The following is a 21120-nucleotide window of genomic DNA, read 5'->3' as shown; positions in this document are numbered from 1 at the left end:
AAAAAAATGAAACTAGACCACCAACTTACACCATACACAAAGATAAACTCAAAATGGATAAAGGACTTAAACATAAGATGGTAAACCATAAAAATACTAGAGGAATCCAGGCAGAAAAATCTCAGACATATGCTGAAGGAACTTCACTGATACTGCTCCTAGGGCAATGGAAAATAAAGAGAAAATAAACAAATGGGATTACATCAAAATAAAAAGCTTTTGCACAGCAAAAGAAACCATCAACAAAACAACAAGAAAGCCCACTGCATGGGAGAACCTATTTACCAATGTCATCACTGATAAGGGTTTAATCTCCAAAATTTACAGGGAACTCATACAACTTAACAAAAGGAAGATAAACAATCCAATCAAAAAATGGGCAATGGACCTAAATAGACACTTTTCAAAGGAGGACAGAAGGAAGGCTAAGAGACATATGAAAACATGCTCAAAGTCACTAATTATTCGAGAGATGCAAATTAGAACAACAATGCGGTATCATCTTACACCTGTCAGAATGGCTATCATCAACAAATCAACAAATGACGAGTGTTGGCGAGGATGCGGAGAAAAAGGAACTCTTTGCACTGCTGGTGGGAATGCAGACTGGTGCAGCCACTGTGGAGAACAGTATGGAGTTTCCTCAAGAAACTAAAAATGGAACTCCCATTTGACCCAGTGATCCCACTTCTAGGAATATATCCCAAGAAACTAGAAACACGAATCAGAAAGGACATATGCACCCCTATGTTCATAGCAGCAGAATTCACCATAGCTAAGATTTGGAAACAGCCTAAGTGCCCATCAGCAGATGAGTGGATTAAAAAACTGTGGTACATCTACACAATGGAATACTACGCTGCAGTAAAAAAGGAGTTCTTACCATTTGCAACAGCATGGATGCAACTGGAGAGCATTATGCTAAATGAAATAAGCCAGTCAGAGAAAGACAAATACCACATGATCTCACTCATTTGTGGAATATAATGAACAACATAAACTGATGAACAGGGACAGATCCAGAGGCAGAGAAGCATCAATCAGACTGCCAGGCCTCAAAGGGAAGGTAGGGGAGGGTGGGGGAAAGGAGGAGAGATCAACCAAAAGACTTGTATGCATGAATATAAGCCTAACCAATGGACATGAACAACAGGAGGGTGAGGGCATGAGTGGGGGGGCGGCTTGGGGGGTTAATGAAAGGATGAGGACACATATGTAATACCTTAATCAATAAAGAAATTTAAAAAAAATAAATAAATAAAAAGGAAAAAAAATCAACCAATGAATGCATAGATAAGTAGAACAACAAAACTACTGAAACATTACCCTTACATTAGTATGTATGATATATAGTCTATCATTATGATAAATAACAGTGAAATAATAATATAAATAACAGTGACAAGTATCTTTATATATATAGAGTTTTTTTCTTCATTACAATTATTTCCTTAGGGTAAATTCTGTGGAATTGGGAGTATTGGGTTTAAAAAGATAATTATTATTTTGTCATATTGTGCAATTGTCTTCCTAGAGGTTTGCATGAATTTGCTTTGCGACTAGATTAAATGGAGTTTCAATTATTCTGTAATAATTCTGAGAACTAGATTTCATAAGTTTTTGTTTTTATTGTTTTAATTTTTGTGTCTTTGAAGACCAATAAAATAGGGGGTCTGTTAAAACTGCTTGTTTATTATTTTTTCTTTTGTTAATTACCTGCTGATATTTTTCACCATTTGTCTAATGAGGTTGAGGTAATGTTCTTATATATATATTTACCCACTTTTATACAATACTAGAGGCCCAATGCACGAAATTCGTGCAAGAGTAGGTCTTCCTTCCCCTGGCTGCTGGCACCAGCTTCCCTCTGGCACGTAGCCCCAGCTTCTTCTGGAAGGTTGTTCAGAAGGATGTCCGGTCTAATTAGCATATTATGCTTTTATTATTATAGATAAATAATAGCTCTTTGGGAATAACTTTTACTAATATACTGGTCAGGGAAGAAACTGACCAGTGTATTAGTAAAAGTAACTCCCAAAGAGCTATTATTTATATTAGCTGAGTTTGTGCCAATTTTGCCCTGGGTTTCTATGTACTTTGTTCCTATCTCATTATGATACTCATCAGGTTGGCCTACAATGATTGGTTTGCATGTTTCTCTCTTTCCTATTAAGCTATGAGCGCCTTTATATATGACCAACACCTTATGTAGAATCTGATACATAATATTTGCTCAAAATTGCTTGTTAAGGTTTGTTAGAAAAAGAACGTTTGAGGGAAAGGATTAAGTTAGGGAACAAGCCACAGTGATACCACCATTTTGAATTTCTAGAATTAGAGACCTGAGTTCTCTTCCTTCAGTTAGGAAGACATAAGGAAAACCTCTGGCTGACCCTGTGCAGAGAGGTTCAGCAGTTGAAGAGCAGGCCTTCCTCTCTGCCCTGGAGCCTCCCCCAAGACTCAGATCCTACTTGGAGAGCCCTTGGGGGTCTGAGTGGGCAGCTGCTTTCCTTTGGCGCCACTTTCTGGGCAAAAGGTTCCAGTGTTTGGATTTTATTAGCCAATAAAATTAAGGGAAAAATGCTGGGGAAAAAAATCACAGCGCACTGTTGTTACTCCTGTGAATGAGTAACATAACTTGCAACTAGACTATTAATGTCTAAATGGATTTTCTGTGCTCCAAGCCAAAACACATTTCATAAACTTACACAGAGATGGATGGAATCCCAGTTAATAAAAACAGTCGTGGGTGGAGGATGCATGGTCTGACGGAAGGGGAGCTGATTGATGCTGCGTTGCTGGATTGTTGCATTTAAATGTGGTATTATTATTATTTTTTAAAATATATTTTATTGATTTTTTACAGAGAGGAAGGGAGAGGGATAGAGAGTTAGAAACATCGATGAGAGAGAAACATCGATCAGCTGCCTCCTGCATGCCCCCTACTGGGCATGTGCCTGCAACCAAGGTACATGCCCTTGACTGGAATTGAACCTGGGACCTTTCAGTCCGCAAGCCGACACTCTATCCACTGAGCCAAACCGGCTAGGGCTAAATGTAGTATTATTTTTAAATAGAACTAAAACATTTTATTAAGTAATTCAACTTATACATTATTACTAAACTCTAACTCAAAAAAGTGAATTTATTGAGCAAGTTTTTGGAGGTATAAATATGTAGATGGTATTTGATGAGGTATCTTGAATAGTTTTCAACATTGTATTGTCAGCCATTTTACTAGTAATCCAATCTTGTTTGTCCCTAGTCAGAATAAGGGATGTTTCTTTTTAATTTACATTTATTTGTTGGAGTAATATTCCTTTCAGGATTGATGCACAGTTCTAAAATTTTAGTTAATACTTAAAAACAAAAATAAACAACTCTACAGACTCTGAGAGCTGTGTATACCTCAAAGAATGATTTCTGTGATCATGTTCCTTCACAATCTACTGTGGTAATATTTCACATTTTAATTTCTTTTATTTTTTATTTTTTTTAAAAAATATATTTTATTGATTTTTTACAGAGAGGAAGGGAGAGGGATAGAGAGTTAGAAACATCGATGAGAGAGAAACATCGATCAGCTGCCTCCTGCACACCCCCTATTGGGGACGTGCCCGCAACCAAGGTACATGCCCTTGACCGGAATCGAACCTGGGACCTTTCAGTCCGCAGGCCGACGCTCTATCCACTGAGCCAAACCGGTTTCGGCTCACATTTTAATTTCTTTAGAGCCTCCTTTCTAGTCAGATGAAGAAAGAAGAAAAGGATACAAGTGGTTGCACTGAAAGCCTAAAAGAACCCTAGGACTTTCATCTAAAAAAAGATAACATTTCATTCTATTCTTATAAATCTTCCTCATCCCATTAGATCTCATTAGTGGTGATCAGTGGCTAGTGGCCGGGTGTCACTTGAAATTGCACTCTTTCAACAATGCTATTTGTAACAATGGCTGGGAAACATGTGGCATAGGACACAAACTGCTTGGACAAAGAAGTTACAGTCCTATAGATGTCATATGTATTGTTTTCCTTTTTTCACATGTGTGGTACAGATATAATGTAGAAAGTGATAAAACATGAAAAATAAATCCAATGTATATGTAGAATTATACCAAATGTGAAGAGGGTCATGGAATTAGGAGTGATATTTATTTACTGTTTGTATTTTTTCTGCAATAAGCCTACCCTTCTTATATCAGGTAAAAAGGAGCTATTTTTCCTTTTATTTATTTTTTTGGGGAAAATTTAAACAAATATAAAAATAGCAAGACTAGACCAGTACACCTAGACTGTCACCTAGACATTTGCACTGGGTTTCAGACTTGCTTGGGATCCATGACCCCTTTTTCCTTCTTTCTCCCATTTGGACTGGGAGTACCTGGCTTATGCCTGTCCTACCATTGTATTTTGGAAGCAGATAACTTGATTTTGGTTTCACAGGTCCATAGATAAAGAGGAATTTGGCTCCAAGTTGTACCAGACCCCAAGTTTCAACCATAAATGACTTAGATGATGAAATGTGGACCTTTTTGACTTGATGATATTTAAATGAGATTTTAGATTTAGAGTTGATGATGGAATGACTTAAAACTTTTGAGGATATTGGGATCAGGTGAAGATGTTTTGTAGATGGGACAGAGGTGAATTTGGGGGGACCAAAAGGTATTCTATGCTAGGTTAGTTAGTGTTCCTGCAAAATTCATATCCTTCCTGGAACTTCAGAATTTGACCTTATTTGGAAATAGGGTAATTCCACATATAGTTAAGATAAGATTGTATTGGAGTAGGGTGGGTGGATAATCCAATGTGACTGCTGTCTTTATAAGAAGAGAAGATACACAGAGACACACAGGAAAACAAGCATGTGACAAACAGCAGAGATTGAGGTGATGTGTCTAGAAGCCAAGGAACACCAAGGATTGCCAGTAACACCGGAAGCAAAGAGAAAGGCATGGGATAGATTCTCCCCTAGAGACTTCAGAGAGAGCAGGCCCTGAGGACACCTCAACTTCAGGCTCCCAGCCTTCAGAACCGTGGGAACAACCATTTCTGTTGTTTTAAGCCATGCAGTTGTGGTGCTTGGTCACAGCAGCCCTAAGAAAGTATTACAACTTGTATATGTGCTACTGTATCGATATATTATGCACATTATAAAGCACACACAGAAATAGATATTGAAAAATGTGTGGAGATGAAAAAACCAATGTTTAAATAATTATTGTATCTCATTTACTTATAGTGTGCAAAAAATCTGAGAGCAATGATATTGAATATTTGCTGTTTTTAAATAAACTTTTTACATTTACAGAAAAGTTGCAAAGTTAGCACAGAAAGTTCTCCAGATCCTTTCCTGGTGTGGATGGGGGAGGGAGAGGGACAGACAATGCCTCCCAGATCAGCAGGCAGCTGCGATAACCTTGAAGGGAGAACTGACCTTGGAGTAGGAGACCAAACTTAAAGTATAATCCCGCTACCCACCATCTTCCCATAAATGGTTCCTCATCTGAAAACCGGGATGATAACACCTACCTCCTGGAATTGTTGGGAAGATGAAGTAAATCCTAGCTCTGTCGAATGCTGGCTGAATGACTCAGGGGAAGACATTTGACTCTTTAAGGCACAGTTTCCTCCTCTGTAAAGTGGGGAGAGTCTCACCTTCCCTATAAGGTTATATGGGGGTGGAAGTTGTCTAATTGTAGGCCATCATGTCATTGTTCTTCCCTTACTTTATCCCTCAGCCATGTTTCCCAGGCTCTCCTTAAACTGAGTTCTTGTTTGCAGTTATAAAAAACGACAAAAGGCAAATCAAATAGCTATATGGTTTGTTCAGACGCACCACAAAAACTTGCTCCAAAACATACAGCTTGTGGCACTGACATTATTGAGCTGTGTGTGTGTGTGTGTGTGTGTGTGTGTGTGTGAGAGAGAGAGAGAGAGAGAGAGAGAGAGAGAGAGAGAGAGAGAAGAGAGAGGTTGGTGACCTCTTAAGGGCTTTCCAGTCTTGAGATTCTTTGTGTCAAAATAAGCAGAATTTGCGCTTGATGCTTTTATGCTGGGAGTAGTTCTCAGCTCTCTGGAAAATTCCAGGAGGAGGCTTCTTCAGTACATATGTCTGAGAAGAGCTGATTTGTGCTAAAACGAGCAAGTGCGTGGGTTGCTCTGCACCATTGCTCCCCAGCGCAGCCCCTCACCCCCTCTTTTGCCAACGCCAACGCCAACGCCAGCCTTGCCTTCTGCTGAGGAGCCTTGCCACCCCTGCTCCTTCTTCCCAGATTCCCCAGGGAGAGGGGACACCCCAGGCTCTTAATTTCAGTCCTTTTCCATGATGACAGAGATCAGAGAACACCCATTTTAGAGCAGGTCATTCTTGGACCATTTAGTCAATGTTCCCCAATCTTGCCTACCCTTCAGAATCTCTGGGGGAGCCTTTAAAGCATATACACTCCTGGGCCCCGCCCTCGGTGATTCTGGAGAGAAGCCCAGGCTTTGGTATTTTTAAGACAAGTTCCAGCATGCCTGGTGTGGCTGAGTGGACCTATGAACCAGGAGGTCACAGTTAGAATCCCGGTGGGGGCACATGCCTGGGTTGTGGGCTTGATCCCCAGTGTGGGGCATGCAAAAGGCAGCCAATCAATGATTCTCTGTCATCATTGATGTTCTTATCTCTCTCTCCCTCTCTCCTCCCCTCTGAAATCTCTCCCTATATACAAAGAGAAGTTCCACAGGTGATTCTAAAGTCCAGGCAGAATTGAGAATCAATCCAGGCTTTTCAGAGCACCTCCTACTGAAGACAGAGATCTTGTCTGAATTGTTTACTACAGCATCTTCTAGCAACACAAGCATTTGTTCAGTAAATGCTCAAACTAACTTCTCAGGGCCCTGAGCAGTTCCCCAGATGCCATGGAGGTTTGGGAGAGGAGAACCACTTTACTGGGCTCCAGGCCCATCCATATTTCAACTCCAAGCACTCACTTTCATCCGTTAATTTTTAAATAAATACTTCCAGGTAAGATATGGAAACCCCGCATTTACTGATAAAGTCTGGTTGTTCTAAACAAAAGAACAGGGAAGATTTCTCCTGATGCAGCCCAATGAATACATGTTCATTAAAAAGTTAAAATTTGTAGTTAAGGAATAATTTCACTATACATTTATGGAATTCAATATAACATTGTAGCCATTTTTTCATAGTAAGCTTTCTTTCTTAGAATGGTTTTAGATTTGCAGAAAAGTTGTGAAGATAGTACAGAGTTCCCATATACCCAGTACCCAGTATCCCCCTATTATTAATATTTTACATTAGTCAGGTGCATTTCTTACAATTCATGGACCAATATTGCTACATTATCATGAACTAAAATGCATATTTATTCATATTTCCTACATTTTTACCTTATGTCCCTTTTCTGTTTCAGGACTCTATCCAGGATAGCACATTACATTTAGTTGTCTTACACTTTTCTTGGTTGTGATAGTTTCTCAAATTTTCATTTTATTGACTACTTTGCAGCTTTGAGGAGAACGTGTCAGGTTTACAGAATACCCCACTGTTGAAATGTGTCTGTTTTTCTTATGGTTAGATTGGGGTTACGGGTTTGTGGGAGAAAGGCCACAGAGGTAAAGTGCCATTTTCATCACGTATGTCAAGGGCATGTGCTATCAATGTGACATCACTGTGGATGATGACCTTGATCACCTGGCTGAGGTGGTGCTCGTCAGGTTTCTGCACCGTACAATTACTGTTCCCACCCCACTCTTTCTCCACTGTAATCTTTGGAAGGAAATCACTGTGTGCAGCCCACAGTTAGAGGATGGGAGTTATATAACCTCCCTTGAGGGGGCAGTATCTACATAAATTATTTGAAATTCTACTTGAAAGATTTCTTTCCTTTCTCTCTCTCTTCCTCTCTCTCTCTCTCTCTCTCTCTCTCTCTCTCTCTCTCTCTCTCTGTTTTTCTCTCTCTCTCTTTTATGCAGTCATTTATTTCTATGAATATGGAGTCTGGATATTTATTTTATACTTTGGGTTATAATCCAATACTTCTTTATTTATTTTGTTCCTCAAATTGTTCCAGGTTTGGCCATTGGGAACTCTCTCAGTTAGCTCCTGTGTTCCTCTGACATCTGGCAATGGGTTTTTAGCACTTCCTTGCTTTCTGGCCCTGCAGCATGCTGAGGCTCATGGTGCATATTTCCTGCCCCAGATTGTAGCCATTTAAAAGTGTATTTGGCCCAGCTGATGCAACTCAGTGATTGAGCATCGACCCAGGAACCAAGAGGCCCCTGATTTGATTCCTGGCGGGGCTGCGGCCCAATCCCCTGGGCAGGGGGCGTGTGCAGGAGGCAGCCAATCGATGATGTTTCTCTCTTATTGATGTTTCTATCTCTCTATCCCTCTCCCTTCCTCTCTCTCTAAAAAACCAATAAAAAAATTAAAATAAATAAAAAATTAAAAAAGTGTATTTGAATTGTCATTGTGTATTTCTTAATTTAAGGCTAATGTATATTTTTCTCAGAATAATTGAAACTTTTAAAAAGTATTAGAGCAGTGCATCAGACTTTTAGGGATCTTGTGATGTTGGTCAGCTTTTAAAATTTGTGTTTTGCTGATTTCTTTTCTTGGTTGAAATTATTATTTTATCCCTAAGTAGATATTCATGATTTTGTATATTACACTTTAAAAAACTCCCCCTAATTATAAAAATTTTAATTCCTGGGGAGCCCCTGCTGCCCCTTAGGTGCCTAAGTGAGCCCAAACACTTAGGAGTGAAGTCTTCAATAGTCAGGGTCGCCCTCGCTGGTTTGGCTCAGTGGATAGAGTGTCAGCCTGGGGACTGAAGGGTCCCAGGTTCCATTCCGGTCAAGGGCACATGCCTGGGTTTCGGGCTCAGTCCCCAGTGGGGAGCATGCAGGAGGCAGCCAATCAAGGATTCTCTCTCATCATTGACGTTTCTATCTCTTTCTTCCTCTCCTTCCTCTCTGAAATCAATAAAAAAAAATATATAGTCAGGGTCAAGAGAGAGTGACAAAATAAGGGCATAGGATAAAGCTGGCTCACTGCATGGGCCAGGACAGCTGAGCCTTTCCACAAACCTGTTGCTGGCCATGGGCCTTTGCTAACAGCCCTTCTTTGCCAATTTTACTAAGCACATGGTATTAGTGATTTATTCAGTGAGAACATTTATGTGTTAGGGATCTTGCTGGGCACAGCTGGAGATAATAAATCCCCAACCTCAAGGAACCTACATTGCAGAGAGAGATAAAGATAGGAGGGTATATGGACAGGTGTTCTGGGGCCATAAGGTTCTCCAGGAAAGATTTATTCTTTCCTGCGGGATCAGGGAAGACTCCACAGAGCAGGGGAGATTTGGATTGGGTCTTGACAGATGAGTAGTTTTCCAGGCAGAGAAAGGGTCAATTAGGTTAGGGAGTAGATGTAGTGTTTTGAACGGGACTTTTAGGCACACCAGGAACCCTAAGGAGTTCAGCAAACCCAAAATGTAATCATAATTCTTTCAGTATTCTTTCCTAAATTAACAGTTCCTGAAGTAGATTCATCTTTGTAACTCTGGCACCATGACCAGTGGTTCCCAAGGTGGGGCACAAGCCCCACAGGGGATAATTTGATGTTTAAGGGGGCAATTCGAGAATGGGTTATTAACAGTGAATTTTTTTTCTTATGGCTCTAGGGGCCTCATATACAGTATATAAATATATATTGTGACATATTTATGCATTTCAGTTCTCTATTATGTTTTGAAATTTATTTGCTATTTTTTCATAGCACTTCATATTATTATTATTTTTCTAACAATTTCTTAGTGATTTCTTCCTCAGTACTTCAACTGTCCTTTGGTTTTTTTATTTTCCTCTTTCATGGATGCCATGTTCTTTGGAAGCTTGTTTAGACCAAGTTAATGGCCTTTTAGGCTTCTTCTAAGTGAATAGGAGTTCACTTTTGAATAATAATTATATGTCACAGGGGAGGCATCAGGATTTTAGAGATACTTAGGTGAGGCATGGACAAAAAATGGTTGGGAACCACTGACCTAGACAGTTCACGGTGAATGGTAGGTGCTCCAGAGCAGTTGTTGAATGAATAAAATAAGACATGCAACACTCCTTTTGCATTGATTTCTTCAATGTATATGAACATTTGGCTATAAAGATATCCAGTATAGCATTATATATAATAATGAAAATCTCAAAGGAACTTAAATTCCCAACAAAAGTGGATTGGCTAGACAAAATATAGTACATTTATTAATCAATAGAATTCTATGTAACTATTAATGACAATAAAGATGTTTATGAATATGGAATAGTATATGTAATATACTGAGTGGAAATACGAGGTTGCACAAACAATATACAATATGAGTTCAGTTTTATAAATTATATATGTGTGTATATAGATGCATAAACACATGCACATGTACACCCATATACACATAAATATGGAAATTTGGGGAGGACTTTGCAAATAAATTATAGATTATTTCCGTTTTCTCCTTTTTGTTTATTTACTCATCCTAATTTTTCTATAATGTGTTTACATTAAATATGTAACAAGAAAAATGTTTTTAGAAGACTCAAGTTTTGAGAAAAATTATTTACTGAAAAGCCATAAAACAGTAACCAAAAAGAGTTCCCTATTGAAATGTAAATACTTGTGTATGTATTGGTGCACGCATGCAAGGCTGTATGCTTGTGAGCATGGTGTAGGTACGTTAACATTTTTGTGAGCATGGTGTAGGTACTTTAACATTTTTGTGAGCATGGTGTAGGTATGTTAATATTTTAACTCCTTGTTGCCTCACACTGAATGTTTTCTTCCTAACCATTGTCTCATTTAATTCTTACACAGTCTCGGTTAGAAACCAAGCTGGCATTATTGTGGGTGAGAAAGTGTAAATCCTGGGAACTGAGGCTCCCAGCTTGTCTTGCCTCAGTCATTATGTGCACATGCTGGCAACTGGCTGAGCTGAAACTCATTCACAGGCCTCGACTCCAGGGGCCAGAGCATTCTTCTTTCCTTTTCTAGAAATTATCCCGAGAGAGGCAAAAACAAAAAACAAAAACAAACAAACCCCCAAAACAATCCAGCCATAGTAGTACCCCAGGGCTTTTTTCCTGGCATCGTATCCTTTAAAAGTTATACTCTAGAAAAATATTTGATGATATGCAAACATGTCCATAAAAAATTCTTAAGCAAATAAGCAAGTTACAAAAAGTATGATCCAATTTTAATGTGAACGGGATATATTTTCAAGTGCAAAAAGCTGGATGTAGTATATGTGGTATGCAACCTTTCGTAGTAAGAAAGGTATAAAATTAGAATTTATGTTTGTACTAGAAGGATACATACAACTCAAAAGAGGTCACCTGGGAGTGGGTGGGAAATACGACAGATGGGGGTCAAGTGGAGACAACACTTGTCAAAGAATATCTCCTTAATGATTTTGAACCATTCGAAAACTTAAAACGAAACTTTAAAAAATATAGTCGTGCCCCACCAGTGTGACTCAGTGGTTGAGTGTCAACCTATGAACCAGGAGGTCATGGTTCGATTCCCTGGGCAGGGCACATGCCAGGGATGTCACTCGATCCCCAGTAGGGGGTGTGTAAGAGGCAGCCAATCAATGATTCTCTCTCATTATTGATGTTGCTATCTCTCTCCCCCTCTCTCTTCCTCTCTGAAATCAATAAACATATATATATATTTTAAATATATTTTTATTGATTTTTTACAGAGAGGAAGAGAGAGGGATAGAAAGTTAGAAACATCGATGAGAGAGAGACATCGATCAGCTGCCTCCTGCACACCTCCTACTGGGGATGTGCCCGCAACCCAGGTACATGCCCTTGACCGGAATCGAACCTGGGACCCTTCAGTCCGCAGGCCGACGCTCTATCCACTGAGCCAAACCGGTTAGGGCTAAACATATATTTTTTAAAAATCTAGTAGACATACTAAAATGTTTATTTTGGGGTGGTGGATAAACAGATAATATTTATTTCCTGTTTTGGGTGCATGTGTATTTTCTCTATGTTTTACATATATAAGAGAAGGAGTTATTTTAAAACCTATTTTTTCTAAACATATTCAAGTGTACCCATGGTTGAAAGGGGTTAAATGAGATTTCTAAAGAGTTTTGGGGGAAAAAGGCATTCTGTTGGTTATTGTAAATGTGAATCCCTTTTTATTTATTACATTAATAATCCCTGAAACTATTTATTACACTAGGCTGCCAGACTGCAAAGATAATTCAGGACCTGGTTTCCATTGTAAGAACAGCAGTAGTCCCCAGAATTCCCTCTGGAATTGCATTCAAAATACTGCTCCGGCTAAATGATGAAATGCCGATTTCCCACTGCAAGGCCTGTTCTTCCCACCCTCCACCCCCAAATGTTGATTCAGATAATGTTTTAAAAAGAATCCTACTTTCAGGGAAATGGAAGAAGTCTGGTCTAAAGATATTCTGTGGGCCTTTAGCATTTTTGACTGATTGTGAATTTAATATATTTTTAACTCAATTCAAGTGCTTTTCTCTCAAGAGACTGCTCCTCTGTTTCTCGTCTGTGATGCCTGAGTTGTAGTCGGGGAAGTTTGGCTGGGTGTTTGTTGACACATTTTCTGTATAAGGCTATTTGAGAAATACTGACATTTCCCCTAACTTCCTCTTTAGGCATCAACCCAGCTTGTCTCTCCATCCCTGTTGGGGCTCCAGTCTTTTTCTTGGAAGAAAAGAATCTGCTTCACAATCACTTTAAGAGTTTTTTTCTTTCTTTCCTTCTCCAGACTTGATTCTGTTCCACAGCCTGGTCCTCTGCCCAGTCAGCTTCTGAACCATGCTGTCTCCCTAAGCACAGAGTCCTCTGCTCTCAAATTTGGAAGGGACTCCAGAGATCTTTTGAGTTTGCAAATCAGGAATCTTCTCTACCACATCTTTGCCAGATAGTCACCCACTGTCTTCTTAAACACCCTAGTGACAGAGAGCTCACTACCTTATAAACAAGTAGAGGCCCTATGCACGAAATTCGTGCAAGGGGCTCAGCTCTTGCAACCGGTGGCTTGCCTCGGCCCTTGCAGCCCCGGCTTCTTCTGGAAGGTCGTCTGGAAGGATGTCCAGAAGGTCGTTTGGCTGTCTGGTCTAATTAGCATATTACACTTTTATTATTATAGATTAACCATCTATTGTTAGTATTAGAAATCTGTTTCCCAAGGAAGCTAAGAGCAAGCTTGTGGTTCTCTTGCTTGCTCTCCAGTTAATTTCTAATCCAAGTGAAAATAGTGGCCTGAGAGAAGGAGGATGGGGAAGTGGAAATCATTGCACAGCCTGGACCAAAAGGAGCAGGTAAAAAAAAATAAATAAATAAAAATCCAGCATTTGCCCTTAGGGCATGGAGAGGGGCTGAAAAGTGCTTTGGATTTGGCCTCAGAAGACAGGCCTTTATCTCAGCTCCATCTTTCAATTACTGACCCAGTTATCTGAGACAAGTCATTTGTACTCTGAATCTAGTTTCTCTCATTTATAAAACTGGAGTTGTAATAACTACTTCACAGGGCTAATGGGAGAACAATGAAATAATGCAGGCGAAAATGCTTTATAACACTATAAAGAGTTCTACAAATAAGAGCATAGTTATCATCTAAGATGCTAGGTATCTAGCTAAGCTGTGAAGCCATTGAGCCCAAGGGACTGACAAAGTGAAGGGCTTGGGGATTTACTCTGCATGCACCTGTGTGTCATTGGCAGCATCTGCTGCTGACCACTGTTGGCCTCCTTTGAGGGGCCAACCAAATGTGATGACAGAATCTGGGCAAGTCAGAGGCTGAAGGATATGAGTTCCCATCTGGTATAAAATGCTGATTTTCAAAATGAATGAGGAGGATTGGTGACTTGCCCAGTCACATAGCGCAATAACAGTGGGCTGGACCTGACCCCAATAGCTCCTGTAAGGGTTCCTAACATAGGTGCAGTTGGTTTTTGGATCCTACAGTTTTCAGTGTACAGAACTTCCTGGATCACTGTAGAAAGTTTAACATCTTTGCTTCCCATCCACTCAAGGATGATAGCATTCCCTTGTCCTATAATAATCAAAAAGGCCTTCTTCATCACAAGAAAAGCTGTTTAAGAAATTACAAGATGTGTAAAGAATTTCCACATACTTTTCACCCAGTTTTCTCAAATGTATACATTTTACCACATTTATGCTCATGCACTCTCTTATTTAATTTAATAAAAACTTATAAATATATACTTTATATTTTACTAGAGGCCTAGTGCATAAAATTCGTGCACTGGGGGGGGGGGGTCCTTCAGCCCAGCCTGCATCCTCTCCTATCTGGGACCCCTTGGGGGATGTCTGACTGCTGGTTTAGGCCCAATCCCAAGGGATCGGGCCTAAATCAGCAGTTGGACATCCCTCTCACAATCCGGGACTGCTGGCTCCCAACCACTCACCTGCCTGCCTGCCTGATTGCCCCTAACTGCTTCTGCCTGCCAGCCTGATCGACACCTAACTGCCCTCCCCTGCAGGCCTGGTCACCGCCAACTGCCCTTCCCTGCTGGCCCAGTCACCCCTAACTGCCTTCCTCTGTCAGCCTGGTTGCCCCCAACTCCCCTCCCCTGCAGGCCTGGTTCCCCCCAACTGCCCTCCCCTGCTGGCCTGATTTCCCACAACTTCCATCCCCTGCTGGCCATCTTGTGACCACATGGGGGCGGCCATCTTTGTGTGAGGGTGTGATGGTCAATTTGCATATTACCTCTTTATTATATAGGATTATTTTTCCTTAATTTATTCATTGCTCTTATTTATTCTTATTCCTACTATTTTTCTGTTTTCTAAAACATTGATTTATTATTTTTTCCTATTCTCCTATAGTTTATTTTGTTGTTCTTTTTCTAATTTTGGAGCCAAATGCTTATAAAGATATGAAATTTCTTCTGAACAATGTTCATAGATTTTAATATGTTGTTTTCATTATTATTATTTCTAGATTGACTACAACTGTAGTTATTTTCCCTTAAATCCAAGAAGTGTTTGACACAGAATTTTAAAATTCTTTTGATTTTCTTATTATTACTGGTCTTATTGTACAATGATCTGAGAATGTCTTTTTATGGCCCAATATATAGTTATGTTTTGTGAATGTTTCATGGGCCCTTGGAGGAAAGGGGAATGTATTGTTTTTTATTTTCTTTTCAGGGTAAAGTGTTAGAATTTTATCTATTAGAACTTCCTTATTAATAATTATCTTTATAAAATCTCTCTCATCATTTATCCACTTGATCTGTCACCGACTAAAAGGATGAATTAAAGTCTCCTCCTAATGTGTTTGTGTCTCTTTCTTCTTGTGTCTTTTATAATTTATGCTATATATGATGGTCATTGTTACATTACTTGGTGTATAGATTTTCATAACTATTATATCTTCATTGTAGATCTTCTTTATCTCATTTAGTGTGGTATTTTTTATGTAGAAAGCTTTTAAGACTTTATGTGGTCAAATTTTATCAATATTATCCTTTATCGTTTCTGTGTCATGTGTCATGCTTAATGAGGCTATCTCTGCTTCTACCTTTTAAAACTATTTAGTCATGCTTTCTTCCAGTACTTTTGTGGTTTTGTTTTTTTACATAAAAATGTTTAAATCATCTGGAATCTATTGTGATGTAAAGAGTGAGTAAGTGCCTAGCTTCACTCCCAATTGTCCAACCTTGGTCTTTTCAGTTGGCTTATCAGATGTCTAAACATCTTTATTGAATAATCAGTTATAGGAGACATCTGTTATTTTTGCCCCCTGACCAGAATCATTTGCCTCTTCTCTTAATAACAGTCCCTTTGTTTTTCTTGAATAACCACCTCTCTGTCCATATGGTTTTTTGGAATTGATACTACTAGCTCCTGCTCCAGGGTTGAGTAAATAAATAAACCTTAGCCATAGTCATTGGTTCAGGAATGGGGCATAACCAAAGCTAGGACAATCTGAGTCAAGAAGACTCAGCTCTAAGACTTTGATTGGTATTATTTTAAAGGAGATAGTTATTTCTTTCTGTTGGACTTGAAGTTATAAGACTGTAAGCTTGGGCTTCCAGGGACTACTGCCATGTGTATCTCAAGAATGAAGCAAACACAATGAAAAAGAGAGCGTTGTATAATGCAAAGACACTAGGTATTGGTGATCATATGAGTCTTCGTTGTTTTTTTTTGTGTTTTTTATATATATATATATATATATATATATATATATATATATATATATTATTATTTTTTTGAATTGTTTGAAGTATTACAAATAGTAGTACATATGTCTTCTTTTTTTTCCCATATGAGTCTTTGGATCCAACTATATCTTACCCCTGGATTTTTCAGTGATGTGAGCCAAATATATACATACACTCAGGGATGGGCAAAAGTAGGTTTATAAAGAACTCTGCCAACGTGTGCCTGAGGATAGCAAGTAGCCTACAAGAATATATATATATATATATATATATATATATATATATATATATATATATATATATATATATATATATATGCCAGCAACCAGAATGCGGGAACAACCAGAACAACCGGTTGCTATGAGGCTCACTGCGGCCAGCCAACCACCCCGATCAGGGGCAGGGCTGACTGGCCAACCTCCTGCAGCTCCTGCCCTCTGGCTGGCCCAGCCCCGATTGGCTCCCATTGGGGTGGGCAGGTCGGACCCCATCTGTGCACAAATTTGTGCACCAGGTCTCTAGTATATAAATAATGAAGGCTGGCAGTTTGAGCACTTATGAGATTGTACTTAAGTGCATTGTGACGTTGTGACATTCTTTTGAGATAAAAATCATAATTTGCATGTTTTTTTCCATACAAACAACTGTAAACCTATTTTTGTCCACTCCTGTATACACACACAAACACAACTGGGATTTTTGACTTATTAAAAGACCCCTCACTGAAAAAATAATCCACTGACTTGAAATGTTTTTATTATATGGAAAATTATTATATAAACTTATTCCTCTAAATCTGTTCCATTGACTTATTTATTTATTCCAAAGGTCATAAATTAGAGAAACTTGGTTTTCAGATATCTTTTGCTTAGTTAACTTGGTGTTTAAAAACATTTGAATTTGAATGTTGCTGTGAGCATTGGCTGTTAACAGTTCTTAGCTGTCCTCTTCTTTAGGGAATTGGTGTTGCCCATACAGGAGCCTTACTACAAGGGAGGCTATGACTCTGACCAACCTATACTCTGCCAATGACTGACTGGCATGGAATGAAAAAAGGCTAATTCTCTTTTCTCAAAGTGGGACTGTAATCTAGAGCCTTCTTGCTTAACTTTTCCTCCTTGCCCTTCCTTACTACCTTTATTTCCCCCTCTTTTGAGGATATTTTCCAATGAATAGGTTGAGCAGAACCCCAGTCTCAGACTCTGCTTCTGGGGAATCTCACCTAAGAGGGAAAGAATTCTTTTCATCTAGTCTCATCACTCATCCCTAGGAGCTGTCACTCACTGGAAGGAGTAGCCTCTCTTAACAACTGAAGCAATGCAGATTTCAGGGTGTTGATTCTTTTAACTGTACCTGCAAAGTTTTTTTGGATCAACTCACCTTTCAAGATATACCAGAAAATCAACATTGGGCAACCACCAATGTGTATATTTATTTATTCAGGCAAGATCATCAGAGGATGATAAAAACTTTGGTTAAAATTTAGTTGAGGAACAGGTTACTTATTAATGACATGGGGGGAAAAGTACTTTTATAATAGAAAGAACTGGCATCACCACTTAACAAGTGATCAAACTCAGCATCAGTAATACTGGGGCAAACTGATATCATGCTCCTCTTGAAGTGATGTGCTAGGAAGTACACAATAACTTTTAAGTCATATTCCTGCCAAAACATTTTATCTGAATCCAATCATGAGAAAATATCAGACAAATCTAGCTTGTGAGACATTCTACCAGACAATAGGCTTGGAGAAATGTCATTGCACTTAGGAACTTGCATTTTATATACTTTTCATTTAAAAGTATATAAATAGATAGGAGGATAGATGAATTTAAGGGAAATGTTTGCATGTGTTCATTATATTATTCGTTTGACCTTTCATAGATTTGAAATAAAAAAATAAATAAATCTGTAAACAAAATAAACTATCCTTCACACAAACACACAAAATATACACTATATAAAAATCTCATGTGCTTTTGAAGTTGTTGTGCATTGTTCAATAAAATAGTTCAAACCTCTTCTGTCAAATCATATTATGAAATGTGCATTACAATTATGGTCAATACTCATCTTATTTCAGCTTATAATAAGATTTTCCAGTTCCTATTAACAAAAAATAAAATTATATGCTAGCTGCTGGACCAATTAGTTTTAGAGTATATACCTTTCTTTTTCATTAAATACATGGGAAATTTAATCATAAAGTCTAATGAAATTAATGGAGCTATTTTGGCTTTTTAAATGCATTATCCCCAAAGCTGTCCACCCGAGTTCAATATCCACATGGACACCCATTTACTGAAGGAGTACCTTGCCTTCAGTAATACTCACCACATTAATAATAATTGATAACTTTAGCCACACATAATTTTAAAGTAATGAAGCCTACCACTATCATCTTATTTGGGTAACTAGAATATGATGACTTATTTAGATCTGCATCAGTTTGATCTTGACCTGACTGCTTGAAATAATCTTTCTTATGTAATATGCTGCAAATGTATCATTTTAAGTTTTGTATATTATTCTTTATACTAAAATATTTATTTGAATTAAAAAATAACATCAGACTCTTCCTGATGGAAAGTAGGTCGTGGTCTGTTTTGGCTGATTGGTTTGAACATGGGGCCCAACTTTGCCAAATCTAGTAAACATTTTCCAGAATGCTTATTATTGAATGTTCTAAATGGAATCTCTGAAGTTTTGATAAAACTTGGTATTATTTCAAAGGAGATAGTTTTTTTCTGTTGGACTTGAAGTCATAAGAGTGTAAGCTTGGGCTTCCAGGGACCACCACCACGTGTAGCTCAAGAATGAAACAAACATAATGAAATCATGTGATAAAACAAAGGCATTTAAACAAAAACTGCTTAGTAATGTGGCAGACAAGGTCTAAGAGGGTACCAACGATTCTCGCTCCCTGGTATTCTCACCTTTGTGTCATCCCCTCGCCCTGAGTGTGGGTGAAATCTAAGAGTTATTTTAAGTAAGAGAATATGGAAAAAATCATGGGATGTATGTAACTATGTAAACACTTTTGGAAACTATCAGATTAAATACAAATCCAAGGGAAAGAATTACAGGCAGAGTGTACAGCAGTGATTCTCAAAGTTGAGCAATGCATCGGAATCACCTAGAGGGCTTGTTCATAAAACAGATTGCTGGTTCCCAGAATTTCTGATTCAGTACGTATGAGGTAGGGCCTGAGAATTTTTATCTCTAACACGTTGCTAGATGATACTGACGGCTTGCCTGGAATCCACACTTTGAGAACCACTGACATAAGAGTCATTTGGTAGCTAAGATGTGTTAAAATCTTTTTGGTATAGTTCTCAGAAATTGAAAAATGATTAGATTCTAGTGACTGGTAACTTCTATTTTTGTAAATTAAATCATTTCTAATCTTTTTTTTTTTTTTCAACAAAATTGAAGGGGCACCTAATAGAGTTGTCAATTGATAGGTCATTTAAGATAATCTATAATAATAAAAGCATAATATGCTAATTAGACCGGACAGCTGAATGACTTTCCGGGTGTCATTCTGGATGAAGCCATGGCAGCGGGGGCCGAGGCAGAAGCGGTTAGGGGTGATCAGGCAGGCAGGCAGGCAAGCAGTTAGGGGTGATCAGGCAGACAGGCGAGTGGTTAGTGGCAATGAGGCAGGCAGGCAGAGTGGTTAGGGGCGATGAGGCAGGCAGGCAGGCAGGTGAGTGGTTAGGAGCCAGAGGTCCAAGATTGTGAGAGGGATGTCCGACTGTGGCAGTCAGACATCCCCTTAAGGGTCCTGGATTGCAAGAGGGTGCAGGCCGGGCTGAGGTACCCCACCCCCTGTGCATGAATTTCGTGCACCAGGCCTCTAGTTTCCAATGAAAGATCAGTATGTATATTTTGGCACAGAACTTAGAAGGACTTCAACGAATGAAGTGGCATTTGTATTTAGAAACACATATACACCACTCCTTCCATCCCTAAGCACTTGTTTACGTGAACAAGGTATGTTAGTTAGGGTAGGTTACGCGAGTATTACAAATAGACTAAAAAATGGTTCAGACATAATCAAAGTTTATTTCTTAATTGGCAGATGCTCTCTAGCAGGTGGTGAATCAGAGGCCCAGGCTTGTGCTTCCACCATCCCTCAGGTCTTGTTGTCATCTATATCCAACTGGAAGGGTGCACAGTGGTGGTGTACCTGCTTTCTTAATAGCCCAGAAATAGCATACATCATTTCTGTTTAGAGAGAACCCGTAACACAACCCCTGTGTCTATCTGGGTCCAATGAGGAGAGGAAAACCACAAAGTAATTTGAATAGGGAAAGTTTAATATGAAGAATTACTAACTGTAACGGGAGATTGGTATGACCAGGAATCGGCAGCTCAGAAATAAAGGAATGGCAGATATAAAGAATGGATATTGACTCAGGGCTGGGACAGAGTGCCTAAGGAAGCGTCTCTACTTTCTCCTCTCCTCTCCTCTCTTCTCCTCTCCTCTCCTCTCCTCTCCTCTCCTCTCCTCTCCTCTCCTCTCCTCTCCTCTCCTCTCCTCTCCTCTCCTCTCCTCTCCTCTCCTCTCCTCTCCTCTCCTCTCCTCTCCTCTCCTCTCCTCTCCTCTCAAGGCTGAGATGCAAACTTTAGAGAGAGGTATATTACCTGCACATTCAATGATTTGTGAGAAGGGCACAAACTCAGAAGAGCATGCTTTTTGTTTGTTTTTTTAAACAAAAACAGTGAAAGGATACAGATAGATTATGTTTGACCTTTCAGTTTTGACCAAACAGTTTGACCAAACAGTTTTACAGTGAAAGGATACAGATAGATTAAAATGAGCAAAGCAAAAGGCACATCGGGTGGAGTCAGTTGCAGCTTCCATTGTCCCCTCCCAG

The sequence above is a fragment of the Plecotus auritus genome, assembly GCF_963455305.1.
Source record: "Plecotus auritus genome assembly, chromosome: 2".
In the NCBI taxonomy this organism is placed as follows: Eukaryota; Metazoa; Chordata; class Mammalia; order Chiroptera; family Vespertilionidae; genus Plecotus; species Plecotus auritus.
This window is presented reverse-complemented; position numbering follows the sequence as displayed.